A 19,399-nucleotide genomic window follows, 5' to 3' on the forward strand; every position below is an offset into this window, starting at 1 on the left:
ACACTACTGCCTACCTAATGTGGGGGAACTATACTGCACCTAATGGGGGGAACTATACTGCACCTAATGTGGGGAACTATACTGCACCTAATGTGGGGAACTATATTGCACCTAATGTGGGGGACTATACTACACTTAATGTGGGGGAACTGTACTGCCAAATAAATGTTGGGGAACTACAACCTAATGTGGGGGGAACTATACTGCCTACCTAATGTGGGGGAACTACAACCTAATGTGGGGGGAACTTTACTGCCTACTAGTGTTGCTCGTGAATATTCACAATGCGAATTTTATTCGCGAATATAGCACTATATATTCGTAATTACGAATATTCGTTTTTTTGTGTTTTTTTTATCACAGTACACATCACAGTGATCATCCCTCTCTGTTTCCAGCTTGTGTGGTGTAAAGAAGGCTCTAATAGTACTGTGTGAGACTGGCGAGCGAATTTTCGCATATACGAAAATTTGCATATGCTAATTTTCGCTTATGCGAAAATAAAACGCGAATATTACGAATATGCGATTTTAGCGAATATATGACGAATATTCGTCCATATATTCGCGAATATTCGCGAATTCGAATATGGCCTATGCCGCTCAACACTACTGCCTACCTAATGTGGGGGAACTATACTGCACCTAATGGGGGGGGAACTATACTGCACCTAATGTGGGGAACTATACTGCACCTAATGTGGGGAACTATACTGCACCTAATGTGGGGGACTATACTACACTTAATGTGGGGGAACTGTACTGCCAAATAAATGTTGGGGAACTACAACCTAATGTGGGGGGAACTATACTGCCTACCTAATGTGGGGGAACTACAACCTAATGTGGGGGGAACTATACTGCCAACCTAATGTGGGGGAACTACAACCTAATGTGGGGGAACTATACTGCCAACTAAATGTGGGGCAACTACAACCTAATGTGGGGGGAATTATGCTGCCTACTTAATGTTGGGGAACCCCAACCTAATGTGGGGGAACTATACTGCCAACCTAATGTGAGGGAACTATACTGCCAACCTAATGTGGGGGAACTATACTGCCAACCTAATGTGAGGGAACTATACTGCCAACCTAATGTGGGGGAACTATACTGCACATAATGTGGAAGAACTATACTGCCAACTAAATGTTGGGGAGGTAAAACCTAATGTGGGGGGAACTATACTGCCAACATAATGTGGGGGAACTTTACTGCCAACCCTAATGTGGGGGAACTATACTGCAAAACCTAATGTGGGGGAACTATACTGCCAACCTAATGTGGGGGAACTATACTGCACCTAATGTGGGGGAACTACACTGCAAACCTAATGTGGGGTGAACTACAACCTAATGTGGGGGGAACTATACTGCCAACCTAATGTGGGGGGAACTATACTGCCAACCTAATGTGGGGGAGGGGGGAGAACTATACTGCCAGCCTAATGTGGGGGAACTATACTGCCAACCTAATGTGGGGGAACTATACTGCCAACCCTAATGTGGGGGAACTACAACCTAATGTGGGGGATCTATACTGCCAACCTAATGTGGGGGGAACTGTGTTGCGTACTTAAAGAGGTAGTCCACTAATAAGATGTATAAGTGTGCATAGGAATTTGTTTATAGTTTTTTTTTTTTTTCTATAGTCCGGCTCTCCAACGGTTTGAGGGACAGTGAACTGTCCCCCTGTTTAAAAAGTTTGAGGACCCCTGGTTTAATTACTAGGGTAGCATCAAAAACACTGTGTGCACAGAATTTCAGATTATTTTTTTTAAGTATAAGTCTCATGTAGAACTATTTATCCCCTAGTCAAAGGTTAGGGGATAAGTGTGATAAGCATCGTACAGTTCTAATCAGTCGGACCCCCCATGTTCTCCTGTAAAGCGCTCAGTCTCTCCTTGCTGATAGAGCAGGGGTTGGCACTCACCCTCCCATGCACCTCTTTGGGAGAGCTGGAGATACAGGAGTACAGTGCTCCATCAGCCAGGAGAGACTGAGTGCTGTACAGGAGATCATGGGAGTCTCAGCAGTTGGACACCACGTCCCCAAACCCCCCGTCCTGATTTGACACTTATCCCCTAACCTTCGTATTCGGTATACATTTTCCAACATGGGACTTCTGCTTTAAAAGTAATTTTCAAAAATAAAAAGTATGAATATTACAATTTATTTATTGGACAGGGATTGAGGAACAGTGGCCACCAAGTTGTGGCACTACACTAGGGGGGAATAATACTACTAAAACATGCTTGAACAGCTCTTGTTTATTATCTAAGAACAAGGATAGCGCTCCATAGTGTAATTAAAAGTGAGACAATAAAATAACGGGAAAGCATGAAAACCGCTCACCCTGTATTGTTGTGTACCAACATACACAACAATGGTAATAACATGTGGAAAGATAAGTCTAATTATTATGGCATGGTAGTAGTAGTAATTATATAATAAACACTTTATTTTTAAACTATTTAAAACAATAATGTTCCAGAAAATGATTTATGTTGCTCGTTATAAAAGGGAGTTTTGTTTATTGAAAAAAAAAATGATTTTGCAAATTCTTCTCAAGGTCAATACAATTATGACACTCAATTTATATAGCTTTTGTTTTATTTTTCTACTTTTCTAAAATTATAAACTTTTTGTAAAAAATAAGTAAATATTGTTAAAATTGGCCTTTTCTAACCACTACATAGTTTGTATATTTTGGAAAAAGAGATGTTTGGAGGCTCATTTTTTGTACTGTGAACTGTAGTTTTTATTGGTACTATTTTTATTTAGATGGGGCTTTTTGATAACTTTTTATTCATTTTCTTCTGTAATATGTATTGAATCTACATATCTGGACTTTAGTATCCTTTTTACATTAATGTCATTCACTATACAGTTTCATAAACATAATATTTTAATAACTTGAATATTTCTGCATGTGGTGATACCATGTGGTGATGTATATATTTTTTATTTATATTATTTTATTTCAGAAATAAATTGGGGGGGGGGGGGTGATTTAAATTTATTAAGGGAGGGGCTTTTCACATTTATTACATGCATTCTTTCGATCGCAAACACTGTTCAATGCTATGCAATCTCACCACGGAGGTCCTGATCAGCCCCCTGAGCTAGCCGGAAACTGTATTTTTTAGATGACAACTTTGATTGCAGAATCTGAAGGGTTAATACCGGACATTGGTAATCACTTTGATGTCTGGCATTAGCGGTAAGTTCCGGCTACTGATAGCAGCTGCTACTTACCAGGTACGCGACGGGTCAGCTTGTGAGCATGCTTCATACACCCGGATAGCGGCCCTGTGTTATTAGGCTGTTTAGCATACCCTAAAAACAAATCTCAAGTAAAGCTGAATTAATTGGGGGTAAGGAATACATTATTTTACTCAGGATCACTTACACTAACTGTATTCAGGTTAGTGAGGTTGATCCATCTGTCAGTATCCCTTTAAAAAAGTTATCCTTTTGGGATAAATAAATAAAAATATTTTGTCAGTGACTGTTGATAAAAAAAACTAAAAAGATTTAAGTTTCTGTGTCTTAAATTTTTCTTTGTACTATATACTTTTAATAGGTGTAAACTTTTGTATACTGTAATACTTATTTAAAAGGATTGTGTTGCGTGATTAGTGATCATTTAGACATATGATTTACAGCAAGCTTTATGGACATAGGCAACAATAGACAGGATCAGTCCCACTGACATGAATGGGAAAGGGCTCTGGGAGTGTTTTTTGATTATTGCACAGGTCATTTCACAGAAAGAGGGACGTTAGGTTGTGAACATCACTTATTGTCTTCTCTATCATCTGGCATCACCTTTCACTGTAATCCTGTCTGTGATGAGGAGACTGCCTAAAAAGAAATATGGGCAGAGCGCAATTCAGCGCTGGAAGAAGCCAAACTTCAGGTACGTATATAGGTCAGAAACCCAGCATCGGTCTTTTGTTCACCCACACGTTTGGGCGAGCGGGTGACAGTTTTCCTTTAACCCCTTAAGACCAGAACGTTTTTTGCACATCTGACCACTGTCACTTTAAGCATTAATAACTCTGGGATGCTTTTACTTTGATTCTGAGATAGTTTTTTCATGACATATTCTACTTTATGTCAGTGGTAAATACCACATATGTGGATGTTAAGTGCTCTGTGGGTGCACTAGAGGGCTCAGAAGGGAAGGAGCGACAATGGGATTTTGGAGAATGAGTTTTTCTGAAATGGTTTTTGGAGGGCATGTCACATTAAGGGCCCCTATGGTGCCACAAAAAAAAAAGAACACATTGTATGCCATTTTGGAAACTTCATCCCTCAAGAATCATAACAAGGGGTACAGTGAGCCTTAAAACCCCACAGGTGTTTGACGACTTTTTGTTAAAAATGCTAGTTTTCCCCAAAATTTTTCATTTTTACAAGCGTAATAGGAGAAAGTGCACCCCAAAATTTGTAACCCCATCTCTTCTGAGTATGGAAATACCCCAAGTGTGGAAGTGCACTGTGGGCACACTACAAAAATCTGTCAGACACCTGTGGGGGGTAAATGCTCACTGCACCCCCTATTACATTCCGTGAGGGGTGTAGTTTCCAAAATGGGGGTCACATGTGGGGGGGGGGTTCCACTGTTCTGGCACCATGGGGGCTTTGTAAACGCACATGGCCTAAAATTCCATTCAAATTCTCTCTCCAAAAGCCCAATGGCGCTCCTTCTCTTCTGAGCCCTTTAAGTCACCCGCAGAGCACTTTACATCCACATATGGGGTATTTATATACTCAGATGAAATGGTGTTACAATTTTTGTATTTTAGTGAAAAAATGCAAATTGTTCATTTTCACGAACGAAAATTCTTCAAACACCTGCGGGGTGTAAAGGCTCACTATACCCCTCGCTACATTCTGTGAGGGGTGTAGTTCCCAAAATGGTGTCACATGTGGGTGTTTTTTTTGTGTTTATGTCAGAAGCGCTGTAACGATCAGCCACCCCTGTGCAAATCACCTCAAATGTACATGGCACTCTCACTCCTTTTACCTCTTGTGAAAATGAAAAGTATGGGGCAACACCAGCATGTTAGTGTACATTTTATTTTTATTTTTTTACAATAACATGTGTGAGTAGACCCCAACTTTAATAAGGGGTGAAAGGATAAAAAGCCCCCCAAAATTTGTTAGGCAATTTCTCCCCATATTTGACCCTAAACTGTTGCCTTGAAATACAACAGGGCTCTGAACTGAGAGTGCGCCATGTGCATTTGAGGCCTGAATTAGGGATTTGCATAGGGGTGGACATAGGGGTATTCTACGCCAGTGATTCCCAAACAGGGTGCCTCCAGCTGTTACAAAACTCCCAGCATGCCTGGACAGTCAATGGCTGTCTGGCAATGCTGGGAGTTGTTTTGCAACAGCTGGAGGCTCCATTTTGGAAACACTGCTGTAACAGACATTTCTAATTTTTATTTGGGAGAGGGTAATTGTGTAGGGGTGTGTGTATATGTAGTGTTTTTACTTTTTATTTTGTGTAGTGTTTTAGAGTACATGCACACAGGCGGAGGTTCACAGCGAGTTTTCCACTAGAAGTATGAGCTGCAGCGGAAAATTTGCTGCATCTCAAACTTGCAGTGCGAGTATATTCACATATGGGAGGGGACCTGCAGCTGTTGCAAAACTACAACTCCCAGCATGCCCTTTGGCTGTCTGTGCATGCTGGGGGTTGTAGTTGTGCAACAGCTGGAGGCACACTGGTTGCAAAACAAAAGAGTTTGTTACTTAACTCAGTGTTTTGCAAACAGTGTGCTTTCAGCTGTTGCAAAAACTACAACTCTCAGCATGCAGTGACAGCCAAAGGGCAGGCTGGGACTTGTAGTTATGCAACAGCTGGAGACATACTACTAACACTCCCAGCATGCCACTTGGCTGTCCATTCATGCTGGGGGTTATAGTTATGCAACAGCTGGAGTCACACTGGTTGCAAAACAAAAGTTTGTTACTTAACTCAGTGTTTGTCTCACAGCTCTTATAGACCCTTGTTTATATATTCATAAAACAAAATATTTATTGGTATGCATTAAAAATTGGGATTTATTTCTTATCGTGACTAATTACTTGTGACAAAAATAATAATAGATAATCATGCCACAACACCTAATGTGGCCTGTAATTAACCAGGAGGTCAATCCCGACTATTGTATAGCAATATTGTACAAGGTGCATGAATAGTGTCTGATCGATCTCCCAGGACACACAGATATAACCAGACACTAGGTCCCTTGATAATAGTCCCCTGATCTCGCACCCGGCCAGAAAGATCAGATTAGAGCAAAGCAAGGGGGGATGGGACAATCACCCTATTACCAACATTATGTATCCATCACAACTTTTAACACCTCTTGTGAAAATAAGTGAAGATAAAAAACAACATTACAAATTGTTGTCCTATAGTTCCGACGCATTTCCCCCCATATGTGCTGTCGGGGGTTTCTCAAGGAACTAATTTGTAGACAGTCCAATAATAGTGGACAAATGTCAGAGTGAGGCTGGCTAATAGATGGCGCCAATAGACCTGTGTGACAATAAAGCAGGATAAGCTGGTGTGCACAGAAAGCCATTAGGTTTCCATAAGAACTGAGCACTATAAGAGTAACCTTCACCTACCTCATGTGTTGATATTCATCATAATGGTCAGGCGTACACTCCGGTCAGTATGTATCCAAACGCGCCTGCACTGATATTGCGGCTGTGTATTGTTTTTATACACCTCGCGGTACACGCCGGCAAGGACTTCACTTCCGGGCCAGCGCGTCAACGTTATCTACTCTATATGGTACCAACTACGCAAAGTACCACCTATGTAGTAAGACTAATGGACTTACCAATATGCACTCCGATACCCTGGACAGTTAATCCACAATGCCATCATTTCGCACGCTACGCGCCGATACGTCAATGCGCATGCGTGCAAAATCATAACAACGGGCGCTGCGTATAACGTATCTCCACCGCTGACACGTGATGTAAATAATCACACGCGTTCAGCGGTGCGAGTACCGCGGATGCTCCTAATGGCTAGAGAGTTACGGATAAGCACTGTAAATTAACCTCTTGTCCTAGTCTATTTTATTAACGTTGGTCATAGGGGTCCCGGATAGAGCAGTTCTCCGCACTTTAGTGTAATATGCCTAATGTTGTAATAAACGGTGGCCAGCTATTGCCCAACCTTAAGAGCCACACAGGTCTTGCATTATGTCAAGTTGGCATGGAAATGGTGAGACAGACCAAAATGTAGGAGAAGATAGTAAATTTATTAATCTACCGTATATACTCAAGTATAAGCCGACCCGAGTATAAGCCGAGACCCCTAATTTCAACCCAAAATCCCAGGAAAAGTTATTGACTCGAGTATAAGCCTAGGGTGGGAAATACCTCATCCCCCCCCCTGTCATCATCCAGACCCGTCATTAACATCCTCATCATCATCATCCCCTTGTCATCATCCCACACATCCCCCCTTCATCATCCCCTTATCATCCCACACATCCCCCCTTCATCATCCCCTTGTCATCATCCCACACATCCCCCCTTCATCATCCCCTTATCATCCCGCACATCCCCCCTTCATCATCCCCTTATCATCCCACACATCCCCCCTTCATCATCCCCTTATCATCCCACACATCCCCCCTTCATCATCCCCTTGTAATCATCCCACACCCCCCCCCTTCATCATCCCCTTGTAATCATCCCACACCCCCCCCCCCCCTTCATCATCCCCACCCCCCTTCATCATCCCCACACCCCCCTCCTTCATCATCCTCTTCTCATCATTCGCCCTCAGTGGTCTTCAACCTGCGGACCTCCAGAGGTTTCAAAACTACAACTCCCAGCAAGCCCGGGCAGCCATCGGCTGTCCGGGCTTGCTGGGAGTTGTAGTTTTGAAACCTCCGGAGGTCCGCAGGTTGAAGACCACTGCGGCCTTCAACATCATCCAGCCCCCCTCTCACCCCCTTTAGTTCTGAGTACTCACCTCCGCTCGGCGCTGGTCCGGTCCTGCAGGGCTGTCCGGTGAGGAGGTGGTCCGGTGAGGAGGTGGTCCGGGCTGCTATCTTCACCGGGGGCGCCTCTTCTCCGCGCTTCCGGCCCGGAATAGAGGCGTTGCCTTGACAATGACGCAGAATTACGTTGGCAATGAACGCACCTCTGCGTCGTTGTCACGGCAACGTGACTATTCTGAGGCCGGGCCCGAAGCGCTTAGAAGAGGCCTCCCCGGTGAAGATAGCAGCCCGGAACACTATCCCACCGGACCACCTCCTCACCGGACAGTCCTGCAGGACCGGACCAGCGCCGAGCGGAGGTGAGTACTCAGAACTAAAGGGGGTGAGAGGGGGCTGGATGATGTTGAAGGCCGCAGTGGTCTTCAACCTGCGGACCTCCGGAGGTTTCAAAACTACAACTCCCAGCAAGCCCGGACAGCCGATGGCTGCCCGGGCTTGCTGGGAGTTGTAGTTTTGAAACCTCTGGAGGTCCGCAGGTTGAAGACCACTGCGGGTGGGGGAGTTCACTCGAGTATAAGCCGAGGGGGGTGTTTTCAGCACGAAAAATCGTGCTGAAAAACTCGGCTTATACTCGAGTATATACGGTATATAGATTTAGGGATATATTTTGGATTATAATATAAAATAAACACTGGAACAATTTAGATGCAACTTCTCTGGCATATATAGATAAATAGTTTACGATCCTAAATCAACATCACTGATGACCACTGAAGTGTCTTTAATTCCTTATATACATAATTGTTATGATGGACCCTCTCCCTAAGTCTATATAGAAATGGAGATACAAATGACTCAAGAAAGCAGGCGCCCCCTGTATAGTTTGAAAGATCTTCTTCCCCAGTAGCTTCGATATTACATGGTAAATGGCCGGGGTAAGATGTCAATTAGAAGAAAATAGAAATGTAAAGGCAGGAGACAGAAGTCTAATCCCACACCTCTGTCCCTGCCTTTTGAGGGACCCACCTCCTTAATAGGGTGGCCTCAACCACGGTGACGGTCCCTACTCTTGCTAGGTGTGGGCCCTTAATGGGGGATTCTATAGGAAATTAAAGGGATAGCCACAATAATACCCTATCCTCTTGGTCCTCCTAAACATTTAATAGCCCATGCCAAATCACGATACAGAAATGCAAGATCCATTGATAATTCCAACTTGATATTCGCAAATTAAATTAAGATAGTTACCGTGACAAATTCACAGTATTTATGAGAAATGTCAATATCACCAACTAGTCCACATCTCCCATGTTGCTACTCAATCCGACCGGTTTACCCTAAGGTTTACTGTTCGATGAATGCCGAAAAATTCAGACTTTCATTTAGACCGTTTGGACTTACAGTTTGGAGTCTGTAGATCCATTCCATTTCCTTCCTCAGAATCTTATTATCAATATCACCTCTCCTGTCAGTTGTTCGAATCACCTCTTTAGCCTGAAACTTCAGGACCCGAGTCTCCCCCATGTGTCTGGCTACTGACGTTTCTCTCCATTTACGTACCTCCCCCAGGTGCTCACCGATCCTACGCCTCAGCTCCCGTGTGGTCTTACCCACATAGCTGAGAGGGCATGGGCACTTGCACAAATATACTACCTTTGATGTCTTACAGTTTGCAAAGTCCCTGATCTTATATGTGATTCCCGTCTTCTCACTGGTAAATGTTTTAGACCTGTCTATATGGGGACACGCAATACATTTACCGCCACATTTAAAGGTGCAACTAGGTTTTCTATTTAGCCATGATTCAGGGGGGGGGGGGGGCAGTAACTGGAAATGACTGTGTACCAGTCGACCCTGTAAGGACCTGCCCCTCCTGAATGTGACGGAGGGGTGTCCTGATAGAACTTCTTTTAGATGGGGGTCAGATCTCAGGATTATCCAGTAGCACCCCAGGATGTTTTGCACCCCGTCAGATCTTTCATCATATGTTGGTATCATTCTAATCTGTTTGTCTTTACACTCTGAAGTTTTTCTCTTGGGTGCTAAGAGGTCAGGACTGTTGCTCCTCAGGGCAATCTTATATGCCCCCCGGAGCACTCGTTCGGGGTATCTCCTCTCGACCTCCCTGAGGTCCCCCGCTTGCCTAATGAAGTCCTCAGTATCAGAGCAGTTACGTCTTAGACGTAGGTATTGTCCCTTTGGTATACCCCGTTTCAATGGGACAGGGTGGTGACTTTCCCACCTTAGAAGATTATTGGTGGCCGTGGGTTTACGATATATACTGGTTGTTAATCCTCCACAGCCATCTTTTTTGACCACTACATCTAAAAAGGCCAGTGTTTCCAAGCTACTCTAAGATGTGAAGGCGCGTTTGGATACACACTGACCGGAGTGTACGCCTGACCATTATGATGAATATCAACACATGAGGTAGGTGAAGGTTACTCTTATAGTGATCCGTTCTTATGAAAACATAATGGCTTTCTATGCACACCAGCTTATCCTGCTTTATTGTCACACAGGTCTATCGGCGCCATCTCTTAGCCAGCCTCACTCTGACATTTGTCCACTATTATTGGACTGTCTACAAAAAACGTTCCTTGAGAAACCCTGACACCACATATGGGGGGAAACGCGTCGGAACTATAGGACAACAGTTTGTAATGTTTTTTTTTTTTTTATCTTCACTTATTTTCACAAGAGGTGTTATATGTTGTGATGGATACATAATGTTGGTAATAGGGTGATTGTCCCATCCCCTCTCACTTTGCTCTACTCTGATCTTTCTGGCCGGGTGCAAGATCAGGGGACTATTATCAAGGGACCTAGTGTCTGGTTATATCTGCGTGTCCTGGGAGATCTATCGGACACTATTCATGCATCCTGTACAATATCGCTATACAATAGTCGGGATTGACCTCCTGGTTAATTACAGACCACATTAGGTGTTGTGGCATGATTATCTTATTATTTTTGTGATTAGTTACGATAAGAAATAAGTCCCAATTTTTAATGCATACCAATAAATATTTTGTTTTATGAATATATAAAGAAAGGTCTATAAGAACTGTGAGACATTTTTTGACTGACTCTTTGAAATATCAGTTGTTGTGCTGCCTAGTTAACTCAGTGTTTCCCAACCAGTGTGCCTCCAGCTGTTGCAAAACTAAAACTCCCAGCATGCACAGACAGCCGAAGGACATGTTGGGAGTTGTAGTTATGCAACAACTGGAGGAAAACAGTTTGGAGACCACTGTGTAGTGGCACCCTTAACTTAATGTTTGATTGCACACCCTTTGGAAAAAATAACTGAAATCAGTCGTCTCCTATAACCAATCAATAAGCTTCTTACACCTCTCAGCCGGAATGTTGGACCACTCTTCCTTTGCAAACTGCACCAGATCTCTCTTATTGAAAGGGCGTTTTTTCCCCAACAGCAGTTTTAAGATCTCTCCACAGGTGTTCAATAGGATTTAGATCTGGACTCATTGCTGGCCACTCTACAGCGCTTTGTTGCCATCCATTTCTGGGTGCTTTTTGACGTATGTTTGGAGTCATTGTCCTGCTGGAAGACCCAAGATCTCAGATGCAAACCCAGCTTTCTGACACTGGGCTGTACAGTGCGACCCAAATTCCATTGGTAATCCTCAGATTTCATGATGCCCTGCACACATTCAAGGCACCCAGTGCCAGAGGCAGCAAAACAACCCCAAAACATCATTGAACCTCCACCATATTTCACTGTGGGTACTGTGTTCTATTCTTTGTAGGCCTCATTCAGTTTTTGGTAAACAGTAGAATGATGTGCTTAACCAAAAAGCTCCATTTCTGTCTCATCTGTCCACAAGACATTTTCCCAGAAGGATTTTGGCTTACTCAAGTTCATTTTTGGCAAAATGAAGTCTTGCTTTCTTATGTCTCTGTCAGCAGTGGGGTCCACCTCGGTCTCCTGCCAGAGTGTTTCATTTCATTTAAATGTCTACGTTCGCGCTGACACTGATGCTCCCTGAGCCTGCAGGACAGCTTGAATATCTTTGGAACTTGTTTGGGCCTGCTTATCCACCATCCGGACTATCCTGCGTTGACCCCTTTCATCAATTTTTCTCTTCTGTCCACGCCCAGGGAGATTAGCTACAGTGCCATGGGTTGCAAACTTCTTGATAAATGTTGCACACTATGGACAAAGGCAAATCTAGATCTCTGGAGATGGACTTGTAACCTTGAGATTGTTAATACTTTTCCACAATTTTGGTTCTCAAGATCTCAGACAGGTCTCTTTTCTTTCTGTTGTCAATGCTTAGTGTGGCACACACATAAACACACAATGCAAAGACTAAGGGAACTTATCTCCTTTTTATCTGCTTTTAGGTGTGATTTTTATATTGCCCACACCTTTTACTTGCCCCAGGTGAGGTTAAAGGAGCCTCACATGCTTGAAACAATCTTATTTTTCCACAATTTTTAAAGGGTGCCAATAATTTTGTCCAGCCCCTTTTTGGAGTTTGGTGTGACATTATGTCCAATTTGCCGTTTTCCTCCTTTTTTTGGTTTAGTTCCAATACACACAAAGGGAATAAACATGTGTATAGCAAAACTTGTGTTACTGCAATCCTTTTCGGTGAGAAATATTTCATTTTCTTGAAAAATTTCAGGGGTGCCAACATTTACGATCATGACTGTACATGTAATTTTCATGCATCTATCACTGATATTTCACAAAAAAATTGCATATTAACACTGTTCACTGTCCTTTTCATCTTCCCAAAGGGAGGGGGCAAGTCCCTGCACTGTACATTGCTCCTCCCCTTTCCTCACTCTGCTGACTCAGCTTTCCTCTCTGGTTTTACGCTGCACACACACACACACACACACACACTGATTATTGTCCACTGCCTGTACTCTATCAACCAAGACAAAATGGTGAGTGTATAACTTAGATCTTCCTAAATTAATGTAAAGGTTTACAGATAAAATGTACAGTGTTTTTTTAATGCATACATTTTATGTTCCTATATCATTTATGTGTAGCATCCTTTGGGACTTGTAGTTTTGGAATAGTTGGAGGTACAGTGCAGCAGTGTTGCCTTTAGCTGTGTGCCTACAGCTTTTGTAAAACTAAAACTCCCAGTATGCCCAGATAACCTTTGAGTGTCGAGGCATGCTTGGAGTTGTAGTTTTGCAACAGCTGGCAGCATGTTTGGTAAAACTCTGTATTCTGTGTCTCTGAAGCGGTGTTCCTCCTGCAGCTTTCTCAATCAGCCATTGGACAAGCGAATGCTGCTGTGGGACTCATCAGTGTTCCAGGAGGTATGGGGACCCCTAGTCGTGGAATTTTCAAAGGCAGTTTTCGTTAATAAAATGTGAACGTTTTTTTAAAGAAGTATATTAGAAAAACTATTGTTTTTATATCTGACAGTGACCATTTAAAATACATTTTAAAATGTGTTTAACATAAAAACTTGATTTAAACAGCAGATCATTTTGTGATGACACATCCCCTTTACGGCTGTGTTCACACCGTTATTTGAACCTCATTTTCAGCTTTTTGACAGATCAGTTTAGCCTTTGGTCTGTTTTCATAGTCATAATTTATTTAACATTTTGCCACAAAATTAAAATTACAACTTTCCCCATTTATTACCTCTTGGCTCCAAGAATCCTCCCATCTACACAGGATGGAAGAATTGCTAGCCGACTCCAAAAATCAGATAGACAAATACAACACCGTCTGGCACCCTTGGACACATTTTACATCCTCTAGGGACTATACGTCCATGCATCTTTCACTGGGAAACATATGTCCCCCAAGCCCTACAGCACGTCCGGTTTCCGTTGCTCCCTCTACCTAAACAGCCCATTTTTCACAAATAGCCACCATGCCTCATTGCTTTGCCATGTTGTTCTGAAGCCCTCCTGACCCGCTGGGTAAGTCTTACAACCTCTTTCTTACGAACCTAGTAGTCTTCCTCGTTCCCATTCCCTTCTGTCCCTTTGGAACCCTTTCCTGTTTCTTCTTCCTCCTTCTTTCTGTCCTCATCTCCTCTTCTTCTCATATGTTGCTTACACCAACCACATTGTTGTTGATTGTACCTACCCTGATCACATAGAAGCTCGGACCATGTACCTTGAGTTGACTAATTGATGTTCGAATTGTCATGTCTTTAACTATTCACTTTAATGTATTCAACATCCTTGTTACTGAATACCTGACTTTATATAGTGATGGTACGCATCATATGTGTGTACCCTATCGACAACCGCGTTTCTTACGATGCCTGTTTATTGATTGTGTTTTTGTACTTTACTTGAACTTTGTACTTTGAATAAAATTTATAAAATGTTAATATAAAAAAAAAGTAAAATTACAAAAAGCCCAAGGTATCAGAAAATGTGGCACAAATATATTTGAATTCCTAAATGTGAAGACATTTTAGAGCTTTCAAACATGATTGTACTAAAGAAACAAAAAGGTGCCTGATCAGAAAGAGTAATGAACCCGGTCTGAAAATGGTTAACTTTGCTCAAACAATAAAATATGAAAAATGTGTTTATTTTTTTATTTTTATTGCAATCATGTCCCAATCAACAGCATATGCAAACTGGTCAAACAACTTTTTTTTACTTTTCAATTTCAGTTAATGCATTTTAATGCAAGTGGGTGGAAGGGATGAGACAAGCTTTTCATGAAAATATTTATATAAATCAAACATTTAAAAATAGTCATGAAAACATTTATATATTTACTGCTTGCAAAGAATACAATCAAATGAAATGGCAGTCAGTCTTTCTACAAAAGCATTTTACATATATTTAGAAACTGCTTCAGGTATCCATTAGAAACATCGCTACAGTTTGGAAAATGGTTAATATATACTATATATGAATATAAAAAAACAAAAAAGCAAAAAAACAAACAAAAAAAAACAAACAAAAAAAAAACAAACTAATTGTCTGGTATCACCAATGTGACGAAATGTATAATTCAGCAATAGGAAATAAAATAATATAGGTTTGGGGCAGCTATGTCAACCTCAGCATGATTACACTACACGCTATAAAAGTCATTTGAAATAAAGCTACATTTTAAATGTCCATTGTATGAAGGACTTAAACCACATTAATCGATGTTTGCAATAGTGTTGTTGGTAGTAAAGGGTATTTACATTTATAACAACCTAGATGAATCAAAATTGACATATCATCTGCGGCATTCTCCTTAAAGAGGTACTCCCCTGGAAAACATTTATTTTTAAATCACCTGGTACCAGAAAGTTAAACAGATTTGTACATTAATTCTATTTAAAAATCTTAATCCTTCCAGTACTTATCAGCTGCTGTATGTTCCACAGGAAGTTCTTTTCTTTTTGAATTTCTTTTCTGGTTGACCACAGTGCTCTCTGCTGACACCTCTGTCCATGTTGGGGACTGTCCGGAGCAGTATAGGTCTGCTATGTGTATTTGCTCCTGCTCTGGATAGTTCCTAAGATGGACAGAGGTGTCATTAGAGAGCATTGTGGTCAGACAGAAGGGAAATTCAAAAAGAAAAGAAGAACTTTCTCTGGAGAATACAGCAGCTGATAAGTATTGGAAGAAGGATTAAGATTTTTAAATAGAAGTAATTTACAAATCTGTTTTCCAGTGGAGTACCCCTTAAAATTAATAAAGATATTTTTAGATAATTTTGTCAAAATATTCTCTATATTGATTTATATTGCTTCTTCTCAGATACAGGATTAAGAAACATATTTATATAGCTGGTGATTTATTTTTATTTTTAGAAGGAATGTTTCACATTGTGCCCCACAGAAAAATACACAAACTTCCTGTCTATGTACAGCTGTCAGTTGTATGAATGCGCATTTATACAATCACTTTTGAACATGCCACTTTCAACACAGTTTGGAAAATATTGAGAAGCGTCAAAAAGGAAAATTCAATGTTCAGTTCCCTTATGAAGAAATGAAACAATAAGAGAAAATGTCAAGAAGCCCGCTCATAGGCCAGTATGTGTCATTCCTGGCTTTTATATAAAAAGGAAAAGTACACTTTCAAAACCGTTTTACTGTTCCGATGTGTCCAAAATAAAAATAAAATAAACTACTTTGCAAATGGATTGAAAACATTTTACAATTTGTTCTACAGCTGCTTTTTAAACCTATTTGTACTCATGGTTACAGACTGCAAACAAATCTTGTGTCTAGTCTGATCCTGCAGTTCTTCTCCCTTTTCTCCATCTCCCACTACCTTCAAGAGTTATATATTCCTAAAAGGTTTATTCCACAATAGCGTGCACTCCATAGTATGTCCAGCGTGGAGGTTCAAGCAATTCTTAGAAGTTTATTCAGCAATTAGCCAACATGAGAAACATGTTTCTCATGTTGGCTAATTGCTGAATAAACTTCTAAGAATTGCTTGAACCTCCACGCTGGACATTGCCTTTTGTCTTTGCTGCTACTCTGGATCGAGGGTCCGGTCCTAGTCTCGTGTCGTGGAGTGGGCGAGAGGGAGAGCTGTGTCTACCATTGTTTGCTTCACACTCCATAGTATGTATGAAAACAAGGATTGTGTCCATACAAAGTGTTTTAAAATAAGATATCATGATGTACATTTAAAGGCTTGTGCCCCTGATGCTAACTTGAGTATTGAACATGTCACCATTTTTCTCAACAAATATATTTCCAAAGGTCCTATTGCCATTAAATTGTCCCCATATGATGGAAACAACCAAAGTAATCCATACGTACAAAGAAACCATAACAAATAAGAAATTAAGTAAATGTGTAATGTGAAATGACACAGGAGAAAAAAAGTACTGAACACATCTATTAGCACGGACAATCCAGCCCCTTGTCTGTGCGAATTAATACCAGCTGGTTCAGTCCCAACTGATGGCCTACAAAAAGGTCTTATTGCCAAGATGTCACACAAGACCTCTCATGATGGGTAAAAGCAAAAAGCGGTCTCCTAATTGTTGCAAAACATAAAATGTGCCTATAACCAACGTCATTGTTAAGCTTTTGAAGGCTCCAGTGAGCACTGTTGGTGCCATAAAATGGAAGTGGAAAGACAATCATTTCACCATAAATTTGCCTAAACCAGGTGCTCCTCGCAGGAATTCTGACAAAGGAGTGAAGAGCCAAGGACCAATTGTGGAGAGCTTCAAAAAGCAATTAGCAAACAGTAAGTACTGCACTCTACCGCCACCGTATGCGTGTTCACCACACAAAGCCCCACTGCTGAATAACCAGCATGGTAAGACTTTTTTGAAGTTTGCTTGCTGCACAACATTTGGAAAAGCAAGTGAAATATTGGATGTATATAGTATGGTCAGAGGAGAGCAAAATTTAAATTTATTGAATGCCATAATACACATCACGTTTGGAAGAGAAATTGCCATGCACATCACCCAAAAAACAGCTCACCAACAGTGAAGTTTGGAGGTGGGAACATCATGGTGTGGGGCAGCTTTTCAGTAAATGGTACCCACAATAATTGAATTAATGATAAATGGACACATTTACTGAGACATTCTTGACAAAAATCTGCTGCAATCTACCAGGATGATGAAGATGAAACGAGGGTGGACATTTCAACAAGACAATGATCCCAAACACACAGCCAAGGAAACTCAAATGGTTTCAAAAAAATTAAATCCCATTGAAAATCTATGGAAACAACTGAAGGTCATGATTCATAAGAGGCCCACAGAACCTTCAAATTTGAAGACTGAGTAGAAAAATGGTCCAATATCTCTCCAAAGCAATGTATGCGACTAGTTTCTCCATACAGGAGGCTTCTTGAAGCGGTCATTACCAAAGAAGGCTACAAAGTATTAAATAAATATCAGTAAGCTTGTTCACTTTTCTACCTGTGACATATCACATTATTACACATAAATTCTGAACTTATTTCTTTTGGTTTCTTTGTATGGATTACTTTGGTTGTTACTAACATCAGGTGAATTTTATGTCAATAGCACCTTTGGAAATATATTTAGTTAAAAAAAAATGGTGACATGTTAAATACTTATTTTACCCATTGAATATGTCAAATGTACATGTAGTACTTGTCAGGGGTTCATATTCCCCTTTTTCGTGCCTGTGGTGTTGAGCCTCTCCCACGATGATGAGTGCTTAAGACAATGGCTGATCACAGGGGGCTCGGCTTCTCGTTGTACCCGACAACCCAGCCCCTGATGACATATGCAGCCTATCCATACGTTCCGACAGGTGCGTTGAACCAGTCCATGCTTTCTGCAGAATGTGCAGTTGTCTGATGCAGCACAGGATCCTGGAAAAGGCTTGGGATGATAGTTCAGAGGAATGCTGAAACTGAGGGGGCATACAAATACTTACCAGGAAACGATCCACCAATGACAGGTACTACCTGTACATTACACATACCTAAACTTGGAATCGGGAGCACATACCTTAAAACATACAAAAAAGCTGGAATACCCCTTGAAGATAGAATTAGGGGACAATTGGAAGACAGTATGACTGCAGGTTCTGACTACAAAGGGTGGGCCAGTGTACTATGACTATACAGATGTGCATGGGAGCTGCAGTTGCAAAATGATAGACTTTTTACAATCTGTATTTTTTTTTCTTATTTCAAATCCACTGGAGCTATAAAGAAATGGTTCTGTTTATACATCCTCACGATATTTTGAACGTACCCTGAAAGTGTAGCTTCTTCTTTAAAGGAGTTATCCATCAATATATTTTAAAACCTACATGTGGCCATGCTGGGCTAAATAAATTGAAAAAAATCCTGTCCTGAACATTACAAATTCCCCCATGTGCCAGGTGTCTGCTTTTCACCACATCCTGGCCTCCACATAGGAAGTGCCCACTCAGCCAATCACTGGCTCAGGCAGGTCACTTTTGCAGCCAGTGACTGTGAGAGCAGCAACTTCTTTGTGTCACAGAGTCCCAAAGCACTGCCAGAACGGCAGTAGTGGAAAACTGCAGCAGGTAAGTTTTCTTTATTTAATTGATTAAGCCTGGCTTCACCACATTTAGAATAAAAAATATATTACTGGACAATGCCTTAAAAAATTACTGTGATTTATATAAACTTCTGACATCATCTAGAAATGTTGAAAGTTTGGATAGTACAGAGACCCACTGCAATTGCGAGTTATAACCGGTTGAAAAGAGTTTCACTTCCTGGCCGGCTGATCTAACTGATTAACCCCGTAATAATTAGTTGGATTGGGAGGCCAACTGGGGGGGGGGGGGGGGTAAAGCTCACCACCATGTGCTTCAGTCGGCTATGACTCGCAGTGGGTTTGATCATGGTGTCTGCATCCACTTATCTTACATTCTACCCATCAATTTAACACAGGTAGGAGAAACAAAAATTCAGTTAGTGTGTCCCATTACTTCACACAGAAACTGAAAACTAA

General features: G+C 41.4%; 1 long non-coding RNA gene across 1 annotated transcript in view; it reads left to right on the forward strand.

The window, feature by feature from the left end:
• LOC130274064 (uncharacterized) overlaps positions 1-18,782 on the forward strand; it is an 83,992-nt gene extending 65,210 nt beyond the window's left edge. The window contains exon 3 of the long non-coding RNA XR_008844229.1: positions 15,768-18,782. This is a non-coding gene — a long non-coding RNA (uncharacterized LOC130274064). The remainder of the gene's footprint in view (positions 1-15,767) is intronic.
• Positions 18,783-19,399: the final 617 nt, after the last annotated feature.

The sequence above is a fragment of the Hyla sarda genome, chromosome 5 (assembly GCF_029499605.1).
Source record: "Hyla sarda isolate aHylSar1 chromosome 5, aHylSar1.hap1, whole genome shotgun sequence".
In the NCBI taxonomy this organism is placed as follows: Eukaryota; Metazoa; Chordata; class Amphibia; order Anura; family Hylidae; genus Hyla; species Hyla sarda.